Source organism: Podarcis raffonei, chromosome 7, assembly GCF_027172205.1.
Source record: "Podarcis raffonei isolate rPodRaf1 chromosome 7, rPodRaf1.pri, whole genome shotgun sequence".
NCBI classification, from domain to species: Eukaryota; Metazoa; Chordata; class Lepidosauria; order Squamata; family Lacertidae; genus Podarcis; species Podarcis raffonei.
The window spans coordinates 6,199,931-6,220,781 of NC_070608.1; the positions used below are offsets into that span (position 1 = coordinate 6,199,931).

The following is a 20,851-nucleotide window of genomic DNA, read 5'->3' on the forward strand; positions in this document are numbered from 1 at the left end:
GCCCCCAGAAAAAAGCACTGGTTATAATGCATTTTTGTGTTTCCAGACTGTAAACAGCTCTGTGATTCTGAGGGTTCTATAAATTTAATACATAAAATAAATACAGTGGTATCTTGGTTTCTCAACGGCTTGGCTCCCAAATAAATCGGCTCCCGAACACAGCAAATCCAGAAGTGAGTGTTCCGGTTTGCGCATGTTTTTTGGAAGCGGAATGTCCGATGCGGTTTCTGATTGGGTGCAGGAAGCTCCTGCAGCCAATTGGAAGCCGGGCCTTGGTTTTCGAACCGTTTCGGGAGTCAAAAGGGCTGAGTTCGAGAACCAAAGTACCACTGTAAATAAATAAAGCCTGAATAGGATTGGGCAGCAAGTCTTCAGCATACTTGAAACCAACCCTGTCCATGTTTCCTTGGAAGCAAGTCCACCAAAATTAATGGGATCCAGTACCGAACCATTGCTGTCTGAACTTGTATTATATCAATATTACTAGTGCTTCATTCATCATCTTATGCCACAAAAGCCTCAAGGCTTCTTGCAAAAGTAAGGTAAAGGTAAAGGGACCCCTGGCCATTAGGTCCAGTCACGGACGACTCTGGGGTTGCGGCGCGCATCTCGCTTTATTGGCCAAGGGAGCTGGCGTACAGCTTCCAGGTCATGTGGCCAGCAAGACTAAGCCGCTTCTGGCGAATCAGAGCAATGCACGGAAACGCCATTTACCTTCCTGCCAGAGTGGTACCTATTTATCTACTTGCACTGGTGTGCTTTCGAACTGCTAGGTTGGCAGGAGCAGGGACTGGGCAACGGAAGCTCACCCCGTTGTGGGGATTCGAACCGCCAACCTTGTGATTGGCAAGTCCCAGGCTCTGTGGTTTAACCCACAGCGCTACCCGCGTCCCCTTGCAAAAGTAATCACACACTAATTCCAACCATTAAGTCCACCTTGCCCAAGTACACCAGCACGATCACCATTAAAACAACGAATTAACAGAACCCATCTAGCAAAAGGAGAAGAAAGGAAGGACAACATGCCTGGGACTGGAAGTAGAGGAAAGTCTTGAACTGGCTCCAGAAAAAATAGTAATGTTAGCACCTTAGGTGAGTGTTCCACAGTCTGGGAGCCACCACCGAAAAGGCCCTCTCTTTTTTAGCCCTGCCAGAGGTCTTTCAACAGGTCTTGCAGGAGATCCTCTGACGCTGAACTAAGCATCCAGGCGAGGTCACAGGGGAAGAGGTGCTGGGCATCTTTGAACCAAGCCCGGAAACATTTCGGAAAGCCAGCGCAGCCGGGTCAGAATCCATGCCGCAAAATCCAAAGGTGAAAGTCTGTGCGGTAAACCAAATCTCTCGTGAACAGTCTGTCTTGTAAATTGGAACGGAGTTAAGCGGCAAGGTGGCCTGTTCTTGTTTCTTATGACTTTATTAGGGCTCTTTGTTCCAGGCTTTAGATACTTGGTGTGATTTATAGGCAGACCAACAGGCTAAGACAAGGACCCTCTGCCCTGAAACGGCAAGCTTTGGCGGCTTTTAAATCGCCCCTCCCTCCAGAGTAGTGACCCCCTGCAATGGAGACGATTCACTTAGCATTGGAAATGCACGCTTAAGCATAATTTAGGAAATTATAAGGCTTTCCCCCTTTTCCTTTCATTTTTAGCTGCTCTCTTATCTGCCAAGGCTTGGTTCCGGTGCTGACCCAACATAAGGGCACCGGAATCCTAGAAGCCTCACGCTACCCCAGAACCTCCATCACCATCAACCCCAAGATACTTGCAAACATATCATTCTCCTCCTCATCCATCACCCCAGTCCTTGGGACAACATGGTTTGGGACAGAAGACAGGTGAGTCCTAATCTCTTCTGTCTTAAGCCACGTGCAAAAAGTTGTGTGTGGGAGAGGAGAAAAAAATAGAATTAAGAAAAAACTGCCTGTGAATATTTGCTCACCCCATTTAAATCTGTTAACGGGTGATAGATAACATGATGAACCCCCTGCAGCTACTTACTTGTGACAAAACAAAACAGGCGTTCTCCTGCTTCTTTTTAAACAGCAATATGCTAGGCAGAAGTCCCACAGGTTCACAGAGACACCTCCATCAACTGTGTCTTCAGTACCTGAGCAAAGTGTGTTTGTTTCTACCTACATTTTTTTAAAAGATCAAGGGCTTTCACACTTCCTTTTTAACAGCAATATGCCAGGCAGAAGCCCAACAGGTTAAAAGAGATGCCCCCACCAACTGTGTCTTCTTCTTTTTGTATATATATATTTTATTTAATTTTTCTGTTTTGCAACTTAAAATACTCATTTTACATCCTTAAGATATCAATGGCTTCCTTTCTTCTCTTTCCATGGATCATTTTACATATCATAAATCCCTGCATATTTTAAAAGAAACTATACCATTCGGTATTCCATTATTGCATCCATCAAAACTTGTTTACACTGTTGAATTTATCTTAACGCTGCCAGAGTTTTCAACTGTAGGCAATTATTTCCCATATATTCAATAAACGTTTTCCAACCTTCTTTAAACTTACGTTCTTCTGTGTTTGAGGAGTGTGCGTTTGTTGCTACCTACATATAAATAATAACAACCAGGGGCTTTCCCACTTCCATTTTAACAGCCATATGCCAGGCAGAAGTCCAACAGGTCAACCCCCCCTCCACCCACTGCGACTTCAATGCTTTAGGAGTGAGGGAGTGAATGAGTGTCCATTTTTTTGTGTGGTTTTGCGTGTGTGGTGGGGATTGGCCTGACCTGTTGGATTTCTGCCTGCAGGCGCGAGAGGCTCCCCCTCCCTCCTTTTCCCACAGTTGCCCCTCCCCTCGTCTTACTTCTGATTGGCTCCTCCGCCTCGCTCCCCTTTCCAGTCCCTTCGCGGAAAAGGAGGGCGGGCGGGCGCTCGCGAGCGCTGATTGGCTCCGGCGGGCTCTCTGTTTCTCCCTCCCACACCGCACCCCCGCCCTTGCGCGGGCGGGCGGGCGCGCGCTGCCGTGGAACGCTGAGGCCGGCGCGCGCACGCGCAACACGCCGCCCTTTCTCTCTCTCTTTTTCCCCGGGTCTGGCATGCGGGAGCCGCGAGGCTGCGTTGCTGTTGCTGGGGCGGCCGGCAGGCTTGCAAAGCAGCAGGCAAATCAGGTCAGTGGAAGCTGGGCTGTGTGCATGGGTGGGGGTGGGGCAGTGGGGGGGGTCTCCCCTCCTTTACCCTCCCCCCTTCCTTGCAAATCAGCGTTGCACCGCGTTTTACGGCATTGCAGCGCATATGCATTTTGCAATCTATTGCAAATCTATTGCAATCTATTTTGCAATAAGTCCGTGCAGCTGCATTGTGCATCGTTTGCTGCACCGCGCGCGCATCGCTGCTTTTTTTGCGCCTTGTCCGCCCGGCAGCGGCATTGTGTGCTGCAAAGGGCGCCTCACGCGCACGTGCAAGAGGAGAGGAGGCTCCGTCTGCAGTTGCAATGCACGCCCCGTTGTCCGCGTTGCATTTCCCCAGGTCGGGTTGCGAGAATCCGAAAAGGAAAGGCATGCATGGTTGCAAAAAAAGGAAGGCGCCGCCGCGGAAGAGGGTGCGCCGCGGAAGCGTTGGGCGGGGCTGCAAAACTGCAAGCGAGAGACGGGAGATTTTGCAAAATTTAAAATAAAAATGGCTCGTGTGCGTTTCTGACGTGCAGGAGAGGAGCGGCGGGGTGAGGGAGGAAGGGCGCGCGCCTGTGCCATGCGGTGCACTCAAGAAACGGGGCGGGGGTGGAAGCAGGCGATCCTGCAGATAATCCTCCCCCCCCCCCCAGGCCTCCGCCTTCACTTTCGCCCCACTGGCTTTCCAGAGTGCGCAATCGGGTGAGGTGAAGGTTGAAAGAGAATCGCTGCTGTGGGGAGAGGGTGGGAGGGTGACTGGGGCCCATGCAACCCACAGCCAGTTTGCATGCTAGGTCTTTGTCACCAAGCGCTCCTTTCCCTTCATCCCGGATTGCACCAGCCTTGCGCCACCTGTGTGATTCTCCATCAATGCAAAGGACCTGGTTTTGGGGACAGCGGACTTTCTGGAGGGCAGAAAGCTCATCTTTTAAGTGCTTGCCTCCTTTACGAACCTGTAGCGCCTGGAATGTGGGTTGTTGGCGGGCATCCATGTGGCAACGGGTTAGCGTGAGATGCACCCAACTGGTATCTGGAGTTCCTCCTTGCTTTTTCACCCCGCTGCCTGCAGGATGCATGATGTTGCTGCGCATGGATAGCAAAGGTTCATGTTGTTTAGTCGTGTCCGACTCTTCGTGACCCCTTGGACCAGAGCACGCCAGGCACTCCTGTCTTCCACTGCCTCCCGCAGTTTGGTCAAACTCATGCTGGTAGCTTCGAGAACACTGTCCCACCATCTCGTCCTCTGTCGTCCCCTTCTCCTTGTGCCCTCCATCTTTCCCAACATCAGGGTCTTTTCCAGGGAGTCTTCTCTTCTCATAAGGCGACCAAAGTATGGGAGCCTCAGCTTCAGGATCTGTCCTTCCAGTGAGCACTCGGGGCTGATTTCCTTCAGAATGGAGAGGTTTGATCTTCTTGCAGTCCATGGGACTCTCAAGAGTCTCCTCCAGCACCATAATTCAAAAGCATCCATTCTTCGGCGATCAGCCTTCTTTATGGTCCAGCTCTCACTTCCATACATCACGACTGGGAAAACCATAGCTTTAACTATACGGACCTTTGTTGGCAGTTCAGTTCATACTGAGCACCAAACAGATGGACGTTTTCCATGCCCTCCATGCGCCGAACAAGCCGTCTGGCTCAGGTTTGCAGCCATTCGGGAAAACTTTAGTTTAAGAGAATAAGAAGAGCTCTGCTGGACCAGGCCAGCATCCTGTTCTCACAGTGGCAAGCAGATGCCCCAGTGAGAAACCAGCAAGCAGGATTTGAACCCAAGAGCCTACCTGTGGTTTCCAGCAGCTGGCGTTTGGGAGCATTGCTGACTCTCACTGTGGCATAGCCATCGTGGCTTATAGCCCTCTCTCCATGAATGGGTAAAAAGGTAAAGGGACCCCTGACCATTAGGTCCAGCCATGACCGACTCTGGGGCTGTGGCGCTCATCTCGCTTTATTGGCCAAGGGAGCCGGCGTACAGCTTCCGGGTCATGTGGTCAGCAGGACTAAGCCACTTCTGGCGAACCAGTGCAGCTCACGGAAACGCCGTTTACCTTCCCACCAGTGTGGTACCTCTTTATCTACTTGCACTTTGACGTGCTTTCGAACTGCTAGGTTGGCAGGAGCAGGGACCGAGCAACGGGAGCTCACCCTGTCGCGGGGATTCGAAACGCCGACCTTCTGATCGGCAAGTCCTAGGCTCTGTGGTTTAACCCACAGCGCCACCCGCGTCCCACCATAAATGGGTATTATTATAATATTATTAATTTCATTTCCATACCACTTTACATTTCAAGGGAAAAAATCTCAGTAGTCTTATAACGACACATTGCAGCGTCAGACAAAACAACCCAGAATAAAACAAATTCCCAGCGTCAAGGAAAATATTTCAGATCCTTCTCTAAGTGAGGGAGGTGGCCGTCCCTGCCTGGTGTGGGAGCATATTCAATAGTTTTAATTGTGGGTAGGCAAACTAAGGGCCGGATCCGGCCCAATCGCCTTCTCAATCTGGCCGGCAGACGGCCCGGGAATCAGCATGTATTTACATGAGTAGAATGTGTCCTTTCATTTAAAATGCATCTCTGGGTTATTTGTGGAGCCTGCCTGGTATTTTTACATGAGCAGAATGTGTCCCTTTATTTAAAACGCATCTCTGGGTTATTTGTTGGGCATAGGAATTAGTTCATTTTTTAAAAAATTCAAAATATAGTCCAGCCCCCCACAAGGTCTGAGGGACAGTGGACCGGCCCCCTGCTGAAAGAGTTTGCTGACCCCTGGCTGGGTGCCATGTGAATAATTAGTATTAAAAAGGTAAAGGGACCCCTGACCATTAGGTCCAGTCGTAGCCGACTCTGGGGTTGTGGCGCTCATCTCGCTTTATTGGCCGAGGGAGCCGGCGTACAGCTTCCGGGTCATGTGGCCAGCATGACTAAGCCACTTCTGGCGAACCAGAGCAGTGTACAGAAACGCTGTTTACCTTCCCGCTGGAGCGGTACCTATTTATCTACTTGCACTTTGATGTGCTTTCGAACTGCTAGGTTGGCAGGAGCAGGGACCGAGCAACGGGAGCTCACCCCGTTGCAGGGGTTCAAACTACTGACCTTCTGATCGGCAAGTCCTAGGCTCTGTGGTTTAACCCACAGCGCCACCCGCATCTTAGTATTCGTACTAGTAATAGAGTAATTTCATTTCTATGCTGCTTTAAATTTTGAAGGAAAAAAGTTCAAAAAATCCCTTGTGTGTTTTGCGACTGGCACCGGTCTAGTTGCGACCACTTGGTGATCTTTAGCTGCCAGGTTGGCGACTGACCTGTCCACCTGGCTGACACCGCAACCTTTCTTAAGCTCTGGTCAGCAGAAGAGCTTGTTCATTGGATTTAAATCCCGCCTTTTTCTCCAAGGACTACATGGTTCACAGCCCCCCCAAAGTTAATCCCTATACCGACAGGCAGGTTAGGAGGCTGCAAATGACTCCAAAGTCAACCATTGAGGTTCGTGATGGAGTGGGGGTTTCAACCCCGATCTCCCAGTTCATAGTCGGGCACTCGAACCACTACACCCTACCGGCTTCCCAGAAGACATTTGCTATGGGGCACTCTATAAATCAAGTAGGGAAATAAATACAGTGGTACCTCAGGTTACATACGCTTCAGGTTACATACGCTTCAGGTTACAGACTCCGCTAACCCAGAAATAGTGCTTCCGGCGGCGGCAGGAGGCCCCATTAGCTAAAGTGGTGCTTCAGGTTAAGAACAGTTTCAGGTTAAGAACAGAGCTCCGGAAGGAATTAAGTACTTAACCCAAGGTACCACTGTATGGGGAACGCCAAATGCTACTTAAGAGAAGGGCTTCAAATACTCTCCTTGAAGCCTGAATTTGTTTTATTCTGGATCGTTTTATTTGCTGGTTTAATGTGTTGTGAACCACTTTGAGATTTTTTTATTCTTTATAAAGTAGAATATAAACGTAACGAATAATATTAATAAATCCCATGGGGGGGGGGAACAGGCCGCCTAGACATTCTGTGGTGGCGACTATAATGTAGGTTTAAGGTGCCATTTGGCGATGATCTTATATGCCTGAGTTTCTAACACTGCCCATTTTCCAGCTCCAGATTTAGAGCAGGAAATTTTCCAGGGCTTTTAATTTTTCTGTGCAAGGTTTTCCATTTCATAAGTTCGTTAGGAGCAATGAGCGGGTGCCAGCAGCTGCTACTGCAATATCTGGCAAGCTTGGCCACTGCAAAGTTTTGAGCTTTGTTTACTAAATAGAAGTAAAACAAACACGCCAAATTGGATTACTCTCTAGGGCATCAGGAAATTTTCCCATGCAAGCCTAGTTTGTCTAGAGAGATTCCCCCGCCAAAAGCCCACGTCACCAAAACTGGAGAAGGGGGTTGATTTGGACGCTGGGTGTGCAGAGGGAGATTTATGCACAAGCATCGCAAGATAACAGTGAAAGCATTTTGGGTTGCACAGTTGACATGCTTTTAGTAAATGTGGCAAAAGGCTAGGAACTGTTAGTCTCTCCTCCTTGTCTGATTTAGTTGCCTGCTCTGACTTCTGAGTCCTTAGCACACATTTATATATATATATATTTAAAAGTTTTTTAACATACCATTTTTAACAGTAATTAAACATGCTTTTACATCTTTACAGTTTTTTAGACTTCCATCAATCCTATCTGAAAATTTTCCAATCTAATCTCTTAGTATACATTTCTTATTTTCCTTATTACATTTAAATCTCATAACTTACATCTCTATTCATTATCTATTTTGTAACACTCTACACCCCACCACTCTATTCATTATCTATTTTGTAACATTTCACATATTTCTCCTTGCAAAACTTCTTGTAGTCCTGCTAGCTTAATTTGTTGATTACAATTGCTCTTCAGATAGTTCATATACTTCTTCCAATCTTCTGTAAATCTCTGGTCCCGCAGGTTTCGAATCCTTCCTGTCATTTTGTCTAATTCTGCATCGTCCATTAATTTTATCTGCCATTCTTCTTTCGTCCTTAGCACACATTTCTTGCATGCTTTCAAACGTTCTTCACAGCCAGTCTAGAACAGGAATAATAATAATAATAGTAATAATAATAACAATTATTATAACAATAATAATTTATACGCCGCCCATCTGGCTGGTTTTCCCCAGCCACTCTGGGCGGCTTCCAACAGAACATTAAAAAACTATGATCAAACATCAAACATTAAACACTTCCCTAAACAGGGCTGCCTTCAGATGTCTTCTAAAAGTCAGGTAGTGTAGCCTTAGGAGGCTTTGCCCTCGGATGGGAAAAATATTGCGCCCGGGAAAGGGAAAATGGGAGTCAACAGACACTCAAGGAATAGTTTCGGAGAAAAAGCTTTATTTCTACCATCCATGAACTGGTAGAAGGAGCAAGTGTGATAACTCACAAAAAGCATGCACGGGTTCACAGTCATGTGCACAGAGTATATACCCCTTCCAGTTCCCTTTCTCCTCCTTTTCCAGGAGTCCTGCCCCATGAGTTTCCTGAGCATGTACAGAAAGCTCCCCTGTCTTGGGACTCTTTTGGACTCTTGGTGCCTTTCCCAGGAAAAGGGGAATGAAAGCGGTTCAGCATGAAAGAATTTGTTTACGATTGGTTACACTACTTTCAGATTAATGAAATGTTTAAAAAAGATTGTAAAATGTGTGGGTATGAAGGTAAAGAATCAAAATTCCAAATGGAGGTATTGAATAATGAGTATAAAAACCTGTCTAAAATGTACAAAATGTTGCTGGAGTGGCATACAAAAGATGAAGAGGTAAAAGTAGTAATGATACACTGGGCAAGAGACTTTGGTTACAATATACAGTATGATGATTGGATGAAATTATGGAATGAAAGGCTGAAATTTACGGCATGTACTGCTTTGAAAGAAAATGTAATGAAAATGTTTTACAGATGGTATATAACGCCAGTTAAACTGGCCAAAATGTATAAAACATGCAATAAGTGTTGGAAATGTAAAGAAAAAGAAGGTACTTTCTATCATAAGTGGTGGGAGTGTAAAAAGGTGAAAGACTTCTGGGAAATGATATACAATGAATTGAAAAAGATGTTGAAATATACGTTCGTTAAAAAACCAGAAGCCTTTCTATTAGGAATGGTAGGAAATGAAATCAATAAGAGAGACTGTAAACTGTTTCAATATGCAGTGACTGCCGCAAGGTTACTTCTGGCCCAAAGATGGAAACAGGAAGAAATTCCAACAGTGGAAGAATGGAGAAGGAAATTGACCGAATATGCAGAATTGGACAAATTGACTGGGAAGATTCGATACCAGAAAGACCAAAAGTTTATTGAGGACTGGGGAAAATTTACAGAATATCTGAAAAATATATGTGATACACAGACAACGCTTGTTGGTTTTGAAGAGACTCTGTGAAATAGTAAGAAATATTGCAAAAAAGAGAGTAAGAGGAAAAGGAGTGGGGAAAGGCAATATCATGTTTAGAAATGCGCCAATAAATAGAAATTTTTCGAAAGATTGACAGAGAAACTGAGGGAAGTCAAAAATTGAAGCATGAGTGTAAAATAATTTGTTGACTGTATAAAACTTGTTTGGAAAATGAATAAAAATTATTTTAATAATAATAATAATAATAATAATAATAATAATAAAGCGGTTCAGCATGTCCAAAGATGTTGCAACCGAATGAGATAAGATTCAGTTCTCAGGCCTGAGTATTCTTGGCATTGACAGAGTCTATTCATTAGCCTTTAAAGGTAACATTTTGCCTATGTGCAGCATATTGTGATAAAAGCAGAGGAAAACTTTACAAAAGGAATTTTGGACAGTTTGAGGCCTGGAGTGATTATTGAGGGGGGGTGACTTTGGGCCTAGGTGGGGTCACCTGTCCTCATCTTCCTTCAGTAGTTGTTTATTTCCTTGACATCTGATGGGAGCAGGGAGCATGTGGTACTGCAGATGTTGTTGAACGCCATCTCCCATAAGGCCTAGCCAGGGATGCTGAGATTTTGAGCCCTGCAGTATAGAATCCTAGAGTTGGAAGGGACCCCAAGGGTCATCTAGTCCAACCCCCTGCAATGCAGGAATCTCAGCTAAAGCATCCATGACAGATGACCATCCAACCTCTGCTTAAAAATCTCCAAGGGAGGAAAGTCCACCCTCTCCTGAGGGAGTCCGTTCCACTGTCAAACAGCTCTTTCTGTCAGAAAGTTAGTCGGAATCTCCTTTCTTGTACAGTGGTACCTCTGGATGCGAATGGGATCCGTTCCGGAGCCCCATTCGCATCCTGAAGTGAATGTAAGATGCGTGTGCGCAGGTTGTGTTTTCCTGCTTCCGCGCATGCGCGTGAAGTCATTTTGAGCGCATGCGCGAGTGGCGAAACCCGGAAGTAATGTGCTCCATTACTTCCAGGTCGCTGAGGAGCGCAACCCGAAAACATTTAAGCTGAAGCGTATTCATCCCAAGGTATGACTGTAACTTGGAAGCCATGGGTTCGCCTCCTACCATCCAGAGCAGGAGAAAACAAGCTTGTTCAATCTCTTCCATGTGACAGCCCTTGAGATATTTGAAGATGGCTATCCTATCTCCTCTCAGTCTCCTTTTCCAGGCTAAACATACCCAGCTCCCTCAACCGTTCCTCATCAGGCTTCGTTTCCTAAGGAGCTTTGGTGTGTGTGCCTTATTTTATACCATTAGTTCAAGGATTCTTGAGGATTTCTGTTAGGAGCTGCTGGGGATCGAACCTTTGACCTGCTTGCAGGGCAGATAAGCCTACCACTGAGCTATGGCCCTTCTTAGCACCTGGAGGTTCCTAATGCTTGGTCTTGAACAGTATTTCCCAAAGTTGGGTCTCCAGCTGTTTTGGGACTACAACTCCCATCGTCCCTAGCTAGCAGGACAAGTGGTCTGGGATGATGGGAACTGTAGTCCAGAAAACGGCTGAAGACTCAGGTTTGGGAAACACTGGTTTGGAAGGTTTGCATTTCTTTTTAAAGTGAAAGGTGACAATTCTTCCAATTTTGCAAATACTGCATTCCATTCTCCGGTTTCTCCTACATTTTGGTGAAATCATGTTACCCGCTAAAGCCCTAGGTGCAGAATCTGGCGTGTACACCTCCTACAAGCCCGTTGGGCGCTTTTTCTTTTCTTAAAAAGCATTGCCGTCGAAGGTCTTTGCGTGTTATTATTGAAGGGAAATGCGTGGAACAGGTCTCGGTGTTTTGATTTCTGGGAATAAGAGTTGAGAGATGACCTAACCTGGGGAGAAAACAGCAAAGACCTGATGAAGAGAGCACAGCAGAGGTTATATTTTCTGAGAATCCTCCGGAAAAATAATCTCTCAAAGGACCTGTTGATGGCATTTTACCATTGTACTGTGGAGAGCGTATTAACTTATGGTCTGTGTGTGTGGTTTGGGAGCTGCATGGTCAGGGGAAAAACAATGCTGTCCAGGGTTGTAAAGACTGCGGAGAGAATAATTGGGTGCACTCTTCACACCTTGGATCAAATCTATGCTTCCAGGTGCGATAAGAAAGCTGCAGAGATAGCGCAGGACAGTGCGCACCCCGAAAATGATCTCTTTCAGTTTCTGTCTTCTGGAAGAAGGTACAGGGTTATAAAGACTAAGACTAGCCACCTGAGAAACAGTTTCTATCCAAATGCGATTTTGGTTTTAAACGCAGTGTAAGGAGTCTCTATGGGAGTAAAAAGGTAGAATCATAGAATCATAGAGTTGGAAGAGACCACAAGGGCCATCAAGTCCAACCCCCTGCCAAGCAGGAAACACCATCAGAGCACTCCTGACATATGGTTGTCAAGCCTTTGCTTAAAGACCTCCAAAGAAGGAGACTCCACCACACTCCTTGGCAGCAAATTCCACTGTCAAACAGCTCTTACTGTCAGGAAGTTCTTCCTAATGTTTAGGTGGAATCTTCTTTCTTGTAGTTTGGATCCATTGCTCCGTGTCCGCTTCTCTGGAGCAGCAGAAAACAACCTTTCTCCCTCCTCTATGCGACATCCTTTTATATATTTGAACATGGCTATCATATTACCCCTTAACCTCCTCTTCTCCAGGCTAAACATGCCCAGCTCCCTTAGCCGTTCCTCATAAGGCATCGTTTCCAGGCCTTTGACCATTTTGGTTGCCCTCCTCTGGACACGTTCCAGTTTGTCAGTGTCCTTCTTGAACTGTGGTGCCCAGAACTGGACACAGTACTCCAGGTGAGGTCTGACCAGAGCAGAATACAGTGGCACTATTACTTCCCTTGATCTAGATGCTATACTCCTATTGATGCAGCCCAGAATTGCATTGGCTTTTTTAGCTGCCGCGTCACACTGTTGGCTCATGTCAAGTTTGTGGTCAACCAAGACTCCTAGATCCTTTTCACATGTAGTGCTCTCAAGCCAGGTGTCACCCATCTTGTATTTGTGCCTCTCATTTTTTTGCCCAAGTGCAATACTTTACATTTCTCCCTGTTAAAATTCATCTTGTTTGTTTTGGCCCAGTTCTCTAATCTGTCAAGGTCGTTTTGAAGTGTGATCCTGTCCTCTGGGGTGTTAGCCACCCCTCCCAGTTTGGTGTCATCTGCAAATTTGATCAGGATGCCCTTGAGTCCATCATCCAAGTCGTTGATAAAGATGTTGAATAAGACCGGGCCCAAGACAGAACCCTGTGGCACCCCACTAGTCACTCTTCTCCAGGATGAAGAGGAACCATTGATGAGCACCCTTTGGGTTCGGTCAGTCAGCCAGTTACAAATCCACTGAGTGGTAGCAAAGTCAAGACCGCATTTTACCAGCTTCTTTACAAGAATATCATGGGGCACCTTGTCAAATGCCTTGCTGAAATCAAGGTAGGCTACATCCACTGCGTTCCCTTCATCTACCAGGCTTGTAAGGTAAGGGGACCCCTTGACCATTAGGTCCAGTTGTGGCCGACTCTGGGGTTGCGGCGCTCATCTCGCTTTATTGGTACAACTTCCGGGTCATGTGTCCAGCATGACTAAGCCGCTTCTGGCGAACCAGAGCAGTGCACGGAAATACTGTTTACCTTCCCACCAGAGCGGTGCCTATTTATCTACTTGCACTTTGATGTGCTTTTGAACTGCTAGGTTGGCAGGAGCAGGGACCGAACAACGGGAGCTCACCCTGTTGCGGGGATTCCAACCACCGACCTTCTGATCAGCAAGTTTTACTGATCGGTTTAACCCACAGCGCCACCCGCGTCCCCTCTATGGGGGTATATTGTATGGGGTATCAGAGTTTTTAGCGGGCTAACCAGGTTGGGATAGCAGGTTTTTGAATTGTCTTATGTAGATTTTTCAATTTCGTTGTTCTGTATGGGACAACGACAATAAAGATTATCGTATTGTAGTTCATCCTGCGCTGTCTGCTGACGGCATTAAGCGCCAAATGGGCACCGTGGGAGACCTAGAATTGGGTGTCAATCACAAGACTTGTCTGCGCATCGAAAGGAACGGCTGTGGGTTAGGGGGCTCGCTATGAGCTGCTTGGCTCTGTGTTCAATGCCTTGCTCTTAAATCCCAGGGTTAAGGAGAGAGAAATGGCATTACTGGAAGCTGGCTTCGTGGCTGTGGCGTCTGTATCGCAAATGTCTCCTGGAAAACCAAGCCTGGGAATAAGCAGGGATGATAGGGGCTCAAGTCACACAGAAGAGGGAAGAGATGCTGCAGGAGAGCCATCTGATGGAAATAATAGAATCACAGTTGTAGAGTCGGAAGGGACCCCCGCGGTCATCTAGTCCAACCCGCTGCAATCAGGAATCCTGCCAAAAGCCTTTCCCTGGGTGGGCTCGAAGCACCAGCCTCCTGGTTAACAGCCAGAGATTCTCTTGACACATTAATAATAATAATAAATTCTTATTTCCCGTATTTTTCACTCTATAAGACGCACCTAGTTTTAGAGGAGGAGAACAAGAAAATAAATATTCTTTCCCTCTCTGCGCAGTGCCTCTCCAGTGAAGCGAAGTCAGAACAGCAAGAGGGATTGCTGCACAGTGAAAGCACCGATCCCTCTCGCTCTCCTGGCTTCAGCGATAGCTGCGCAGCCTGCATTCGCTCCATAAGACACACACACATTTTCCCCATACTTTTTAGGAGGGGAAAAGTGCGCCTTATAGAGCGAAAAATACAGTATACCCTGCCCTTCCCGGTTTAAAAACCAGGCTCAGGGCGGCTAACAGCAAATATAAAACTGATTAAAATGTGACTTAGAACAGCATAAAATATAACACAAAGTGCAGCATCAATATCAATAAAATTCAAAAATCCAGGGGTCATTTTGGGGGGAAACAACAAGAAAAACCAGTCAGTAGACATCAAATGATCACCAGGACTAACTGGCCAAGTTGGTCCTACTATGGCCAGCAAGGAGACTAGGGAAGAATTTAAATGGGGGGTCCCAGAAAGGGTTTCTTCATAGAAGAGGAAAGGGAATAGAGGACCAGGCTAATTCACATTGAGCCACAAGAGGGATGCTCCAGCTCTGGGTTTTCTGCATCAGCCAGGAGCTTGCATTACAAACTCGCTCCCTCCCATCTCTGTGGTTTTGTTGAGCACGGGGAGCTGTGGGTTTGTTTGGTGCTGAGATGCGCAAACGCCACCCGTATCTGCAAACGATACTGCATTTCCGCGAGAGCGCATGTCGATTGGAAAATCGGTTCCCATGCAAGAAGTGCTGAGTGTTCAGTGATGCTTCCCCTGCCTCTCTTTAGCTTACCTGCATGCTGTTCCGCATTTCATCTCCCAAGACTTGCAAAATCAGCAAATAAATTTGCCAGGTGACGGGCGCCGCCACATCCAGAGCCATCAGATCACTAAACCATGATTCAGTGCCCTCATGGTTCACATGTTGACTCCAGCGCCGAAGACGGGTATGCTGGTTATACACCTGATGTTTAGAAAACAGCTCTGTTATTTTGTCAAATGTTTGCATCTCACCATTTAAAGTGCCATTTGGGCCCCGTAGGTTCATAGAAGCAGGTATACCGTTCGCACGGTGGGAAAGGGTTTAAAGACATTGCCAAAGGAGTTTGGATCCTGCAATGTTCCCTATTTAAAGTTGCTGAGGTCATGTATCTTAGTGTGCACCTATCCTGTCTGGTGCTTGTCCCCTAATGGGGTGTAACTGTTGCTGACACCATTTAACCCAGGCATGTTCCAAATCCGGCCCGGGGGCCTAACCCTGCCTGCCCATCGGTTTAACCCGGCGCCTTTGGCGGGGGGGAAATCCTAAAAGGTCAACAACTTCAATCCCCCCAAAAAAGGTCAACAACTTTGGGACTTTGGGGGGAAATCTAAAAAGAAGGTCAACAACTTCCATCCTTAAAAAAAAGGTCAACGACTTCGGTTCGTCCTCACACATGTTCACTTCATCAAATCTGGCCCTCTTGTGTTGATTTTTGCTGAGCTGCTTGGCTAAACTGGAAAGCTTGATTTTTGACGTTGTGGCTTTGCTTCCTTCCTCTTACGGCATAATTCTTAAATCTCAACCCCTTGCAGTGCAGGATTGTGCAGCTGCCCCATACAGGGATCAAACCTGCAACCTTGGAGGTACAGTCATACCTTGGGTTACAGACGCTTCAGGTTGTGTTTTTTTTGGGTTACGGATGTGCCGAAACCCGGAAGTACCCGAATCGGTTACTTCCGGGTTTCGGTGGTTGCGCATGTGCAGAAGTGCTAAATTGTGCTATACGTGGAAGCTCCGAATTGCAACCCGCGCGTGCACACACACGGCGCTGAGGGTTACGAACGTGCTTCCCGCACGTATCACGTTTGCAACCTGAGCATCCACTGTACATCAGCACCACGCTCTAACCACCCGAGCTGTCCAGGCTTTCTGTGTTGCTGTCTCAGTCATCCTCTCCTACACACACCTGATTATCTGCTCCATGGCCATGCTTCTACCTCTGTTAGAAGCCTTGGATGCAGTCACAATTTCATTCCTACCTTTGGCAAGCTCATTTCTGAACCCTGCAGGGTCCTCTCCAGCCTGTCGATTGCTAATTTCTGCTGTTCCTGGAGGAACGACGACTTCTCCCAGGGTGCCAGGAGAATGGAGACTTCATTCTCTCCAAAATTGATGTCATCATTGGATGTAATCAGACAGAACATTTGCAGCCACTTTCCCCCTCCGCTCGTTCCATACCGCGCTGCTAGCAAACTCTCCCTCATAATAACTTGAAGCTAATTTTCCTCGATCTCGCTGTAGAGCTGGAGTGGAATGCATTATTTGCAAAGATGACACTTATTTGAGCAAACCCGTGCATATTTCCTATTTGGGTTTTTCATTTCGCTTTCCCATTACGACATCTTCCCCATGGCCCTTCTTTTTTAGTGCCGTTTTTACAAATTTCTTTGAAGTTGATGTTGGATTTTCCCGTAGCAAAATGGAAGCCAGTTGTAGGAGGTAGAGGATAGCGAATGCTGGACAGAGGAACAAGTTCTCTGAATCTGTTCTCAGACATTAAGACTCTCCGCATTATTCTTTTTTTAAGACTCCAAATTGTTTTTTTCTCCCCATGTAAGCATAACAGTTTTGCAATCTCCCAGCTCGTTTGTAGTTCCGCAAGTCTGCCCACTACGCTTGCTGAAGAGGCTACTATCCTGCGTTTCTCTCGCTTCTTCAATATATGATTCTAAAATTGCGTTTTTTTGGGGGGGTATTAGATTTCTATTCATCCTCTGTTCATAGAATCATAGAATCACAGAGTTGGAAGAGACCACAAGGGCCATCAAGTCCAACCCCCTGCCAAGCAGGAAACACCATCAGAGCACTCCTGACATATGGTTGTCAAGCCTCTGCTTAAAGACCTCCAAAGAAGGAGACTCCACCACACTCCTTGGCAGCAAATTCCATTGTCGAACAGCTCTTACTGTCAGGAAGTAATGTTTAGGTGGAATCTTCTTTCTTGTAGTTTGGAACCATTGCTCCGTGTCCGCTTCTCTGGAGCAGCAGAAAAGAACCTTTCTCCCTCCTCTATGTGACATCCTTTTATATATTTGAACATGGCTATCATATCACCCCTTAACCTCCTCTTCTCCAGGCTAAACATGCCCAGCTCCCTTAGCCGTTCCTCATAAGGCATCGTTTCCAGGCCTTTGACCATTTTGGTTGCCCTCCTCTGGACACGTTCCAGTTTGTCAGTGTCCTTCTTGAACTGTGGTGCCCAGAACTGGACACAGTACTCCAGGTGAGGTCTGACCAGAGCAGAATACAGTGGCACTATTACTTCCCTTGATCTAGATGCTATACTCCTATTGATGCAGCCCAGAATTGCATTGGCTTTTTTAGCTGCCGCGTCACACTGTTGGCTCATGTCAAGTTTGTGGTCAACCAAGACTCGTAGATCCTTTTCACATGTAGTGCTCTCAAGCCAGGTGTCACCCATCTTGTATTTGTGCCTCTCATTTTTTTTGCCCAAGTGCAATACTTTACATTTCTCCCTGTTAAAATTCATCTTGTTTGTTTTGGCCCAGTTCTCTAATCTGTCAAGGTCGTTTTGAAGTGTGATCCTGTCCTCTGGGGTGTTAGCCACCCCTCCCAGTTCGGTGTCATCTGCAAATTTGAAGCTGGTGGTGTCATGTCCACCACCAGCTTCAATTTACCGTCTTGCTGTCTAAATTCTCCTTTGTTCTTCGTTTCCAGGTGTCTTTGAAATCGGGGTGGTGGGGGAGGAGCGGAATTCATTGTACCATCCTACCTTCACCAACTCCAGATGTTTGGGGCTATAGCCCAATGGGAATAAAAAGAATTGTAGTTGGAACAGACCCAAAGGGTCATCTGGCCCAACCCTTGGCAGTGCCATAGTCTAAAACTTCTGGAGCATCTCAGGTTGTGAAGAAAATTCAAATACAGTGGTACCTTGGTTCTCAAACGCCTTGGTACTCAAACAACTTGGAACCCAAAACACTGCAAACCCAGAAGTAAATGTTCCGGTTTGCGAACATTTTTTGGAAGCCGAACATGCTCTGTTTTGAGTGTTACACTTCTGGTTTGAGTGTTACACAGAGGTGTGTCTGTTGTTGCAATTTATTTTGCTTATTTGTTTTTGTGGCTTTTTGTTTTGTTTTTGTGATGGTGTGGAACCCAGTTCAGCTACTGACCGATCGATTGCGTGACTGCAGCACACTGTTTATTGCTTTCATTTTATGGATCAATGGTCTCGTTAGAGAGTAAAATTCATGTTAAATTGCTATTTTAGGGGTTGGAATGGATTAATCCATTTTGCATTACTTTCTATGGGAAAATAAAAAGTGCTACTGACACGTGACTAGACATTCTTTTTTGGCGCCTAAAACCCAGGACCCAGAAGCCATTTGGCTCCTAGCTTTTTTCTCCTAGTTTCTAACGCTGGCTGTGACTTAAAAAATAAATAAATTCTAAAACAAGGTTGAAACGTGGTGTTATTTAGAAGAAGCTAGAAATTAGAGAGGGACACGGGTGGCGCTGCGGGTTAAACCACAGAGCCTAGGACTTGCCAATCAGAAGTTCACGGTTCGAATCTTCATGACGGGGTGAGCTCCCGTTGCTCAGTCCCTGCTCCTGCCAACCTAGCAGTTCAAAAGCACGTCAAAGTGCAAGTAGACAAATAGGTACTGCTCCAGCGGGAAGGTAAACGGCGTTTCCGTGCGCTGCTTTGGTTCGCCAGAAGCGGCTTAGTCATGCTGGCCACATGACCCGGAAGCTGTATGCCAGCTCCCTCGGCCAATAAAGCGAACGCCGCAACCCCAGAGTCGGCCACGACTGGACCCACAGCGCCACCCGTGTCCCAAGGTTGCGGTTAGGCATTGGTTAATTTTGGTTGGTGAAGGGGATGTGGTTGGCTGTGCGTGCCCCTCCAATGCTGCTGCTGCAATGATATTCCGTTAAAGGAATCCAGGGACTCGCCATGCTCTTGTCCAAACCCCTGGCAAGGGCCTAGGGCCACGCAAGAGCCCCTGGGAACATTTAGGGAGAAGTGAGAGCCTGGCACCCAGCTGTAGTCTCTCCCCAAAAATGTTTACCCTGGCTGACTTCCGCAGGCTTACAGTTGTCAGTTCTGTTCCTGCCTCTATGTGGGAACAGATAGTCGCTAACCAATGCCTAAGCAACCACTCACATACTGTAATTCAATAAAGTTGTGGCCAAAATTATGCCGAAAACCAAAACAAAAGTGTTGTGTGAACTGTGTCTTTATTTGGGCGTTGACACGCAAACCTGTTGCCTCTTCATCTCCTCTAAACTAAAAACAACCCGCGCTCTGCAGCTTTTTCTCATTGCAGCGCCGCTGCACTCAGTCGAGGCGCAGGGCTGCCTTAACGCTGTTTGCAACGTCACTTTCTAATTGCAAGCTGCGTCCTTGTTGCTGCGCAGCGGGGAGGAAAGCTTGGGAAACCTGGGAGATCTGAGGCTCCGTTAATGAGCTGAACTGATTAGTAGTAGCGGCTTAGCAGGGGAGGACTGCTTTGGCCCGGCACTCGAGAAGGCAGCTCCCACTTTTATCGGGCCTTGAAGAGACAGCTGCAGACTTCTGAGCAGGGCAACAGATGCTGGTTTCAAGAGGTGCTTTCACCGTCTTTTTGTCTAGCGATATACAAAGGATGCTTTCTTTTTTCTTAAAGATTTTCTTGTTTTACAAAAGCGTGTGCAATCTCTCGCTCTCATATGTTTTTTCCCCCATGTAACATTTTTACAAATCAGTTTCATTTGTTGAGATGTTGGGAAGAAAAGGGGGAAAGATGAGTGGGGATGAGGTCGGGTGGTGATGTTTCTATTTTACTATATGTAGGGTTTGGTGTCAGGGTCGCTTGTGCAGGTTCTTTGCTGTTTACTTGTGTTCCTTTGGTTGGCCTGGGGTGTGGTTGTTCATTTGTGGTTGGCTGTGGGTCAGGTTAGCCATATTGATTTGTATGCTGTTAGTGGATTATTGCCATTGTCTTGTTGGGCTGTGTATGTGTTAAAGGGGAGCCATACCGGGGTGAAGGCGTCTTCTTCTATTTGTCCCTGTGTCAGTTACAGTTTATTGGTTAATTTTTCTAGTAGGGCTGTTTCGCATACTATTTAGTACCATTGGTCCAGGCTTACTCCTGACTGGTCTCTCCAGTGTCTGGCTATGGTGCTTCTGGCTGCTGAAAGTAGGTGGGTTATGAATTCTTTGTGGTGTAAGTGGGCATTAATGTCTTGGAAGATGTTTGTTGTTGTTTGGTCGTGTCCGACTCTCATGTCATGACCCCATGGACCAGAGCATGCCAGGCACTCCTGTCTTCCACTGCCTCCCACAGTTTGGTCAAACTCATGCTGGTAGCTTTGAGAACACTGTCCAACCATCTCGTCCTCCGTCATCCCCTTCTCCTTGTGCCCTCCATCTTTGCCCACATCAGGGTCTTTTCCAGGGAGTCTTCTCTTCTCATGAGGTGGCCAAATTCTTGGAGCCTTAGCTTCAGGATCTGTCCTTCCAGTGAGCACTCAGGGCTGATTTCCTTAAGAATGGAGAGGTTTGATCTTCTTGCAGTCCATAGGTGACCCGGCACTCCCATTTCTTTAAGAACTTGCCATAGTTTGCTGTGGTCGACACAATCAAAGGCTTTTGCATAGTCAATGAAGCAGAAGTAGATGTCTTTCTGGAACTCTCTAGCTTTCTCCATAATCCAGCGCATGTTTGCAATTTGGTCTCTGGTTCCTCTGCCCCTTTGAAATCCAACTTGCACAACACCGCCACAGTCGCTC

General features: G+C 46.8%; 1 protein-coding gene across 1 annotated transcript in view; it reads left to right on the forward strand.

The window, feature by feature from the left end:
• The first annotated feature begins 3,009 nt into the window (after nucleotides 1-3,009).
• The window catches only part of PTP4A3 (protein tyrosine phosphatase 4A3), a 100,198-nt gene continuing 82,356 nt past the window's right edge, over nucleotides 3,010-20,851 (forward strand). Inside the window, exon 1 of the mRNA XM_053395185.1 lies at nucleotides 3,010-3,131. The gene's annotated coding sequence lies outside the window, so the exon portion shown is untranslated. The remainder of the gene's footprint in view (nucleotides 3,132-20,851) is intronic.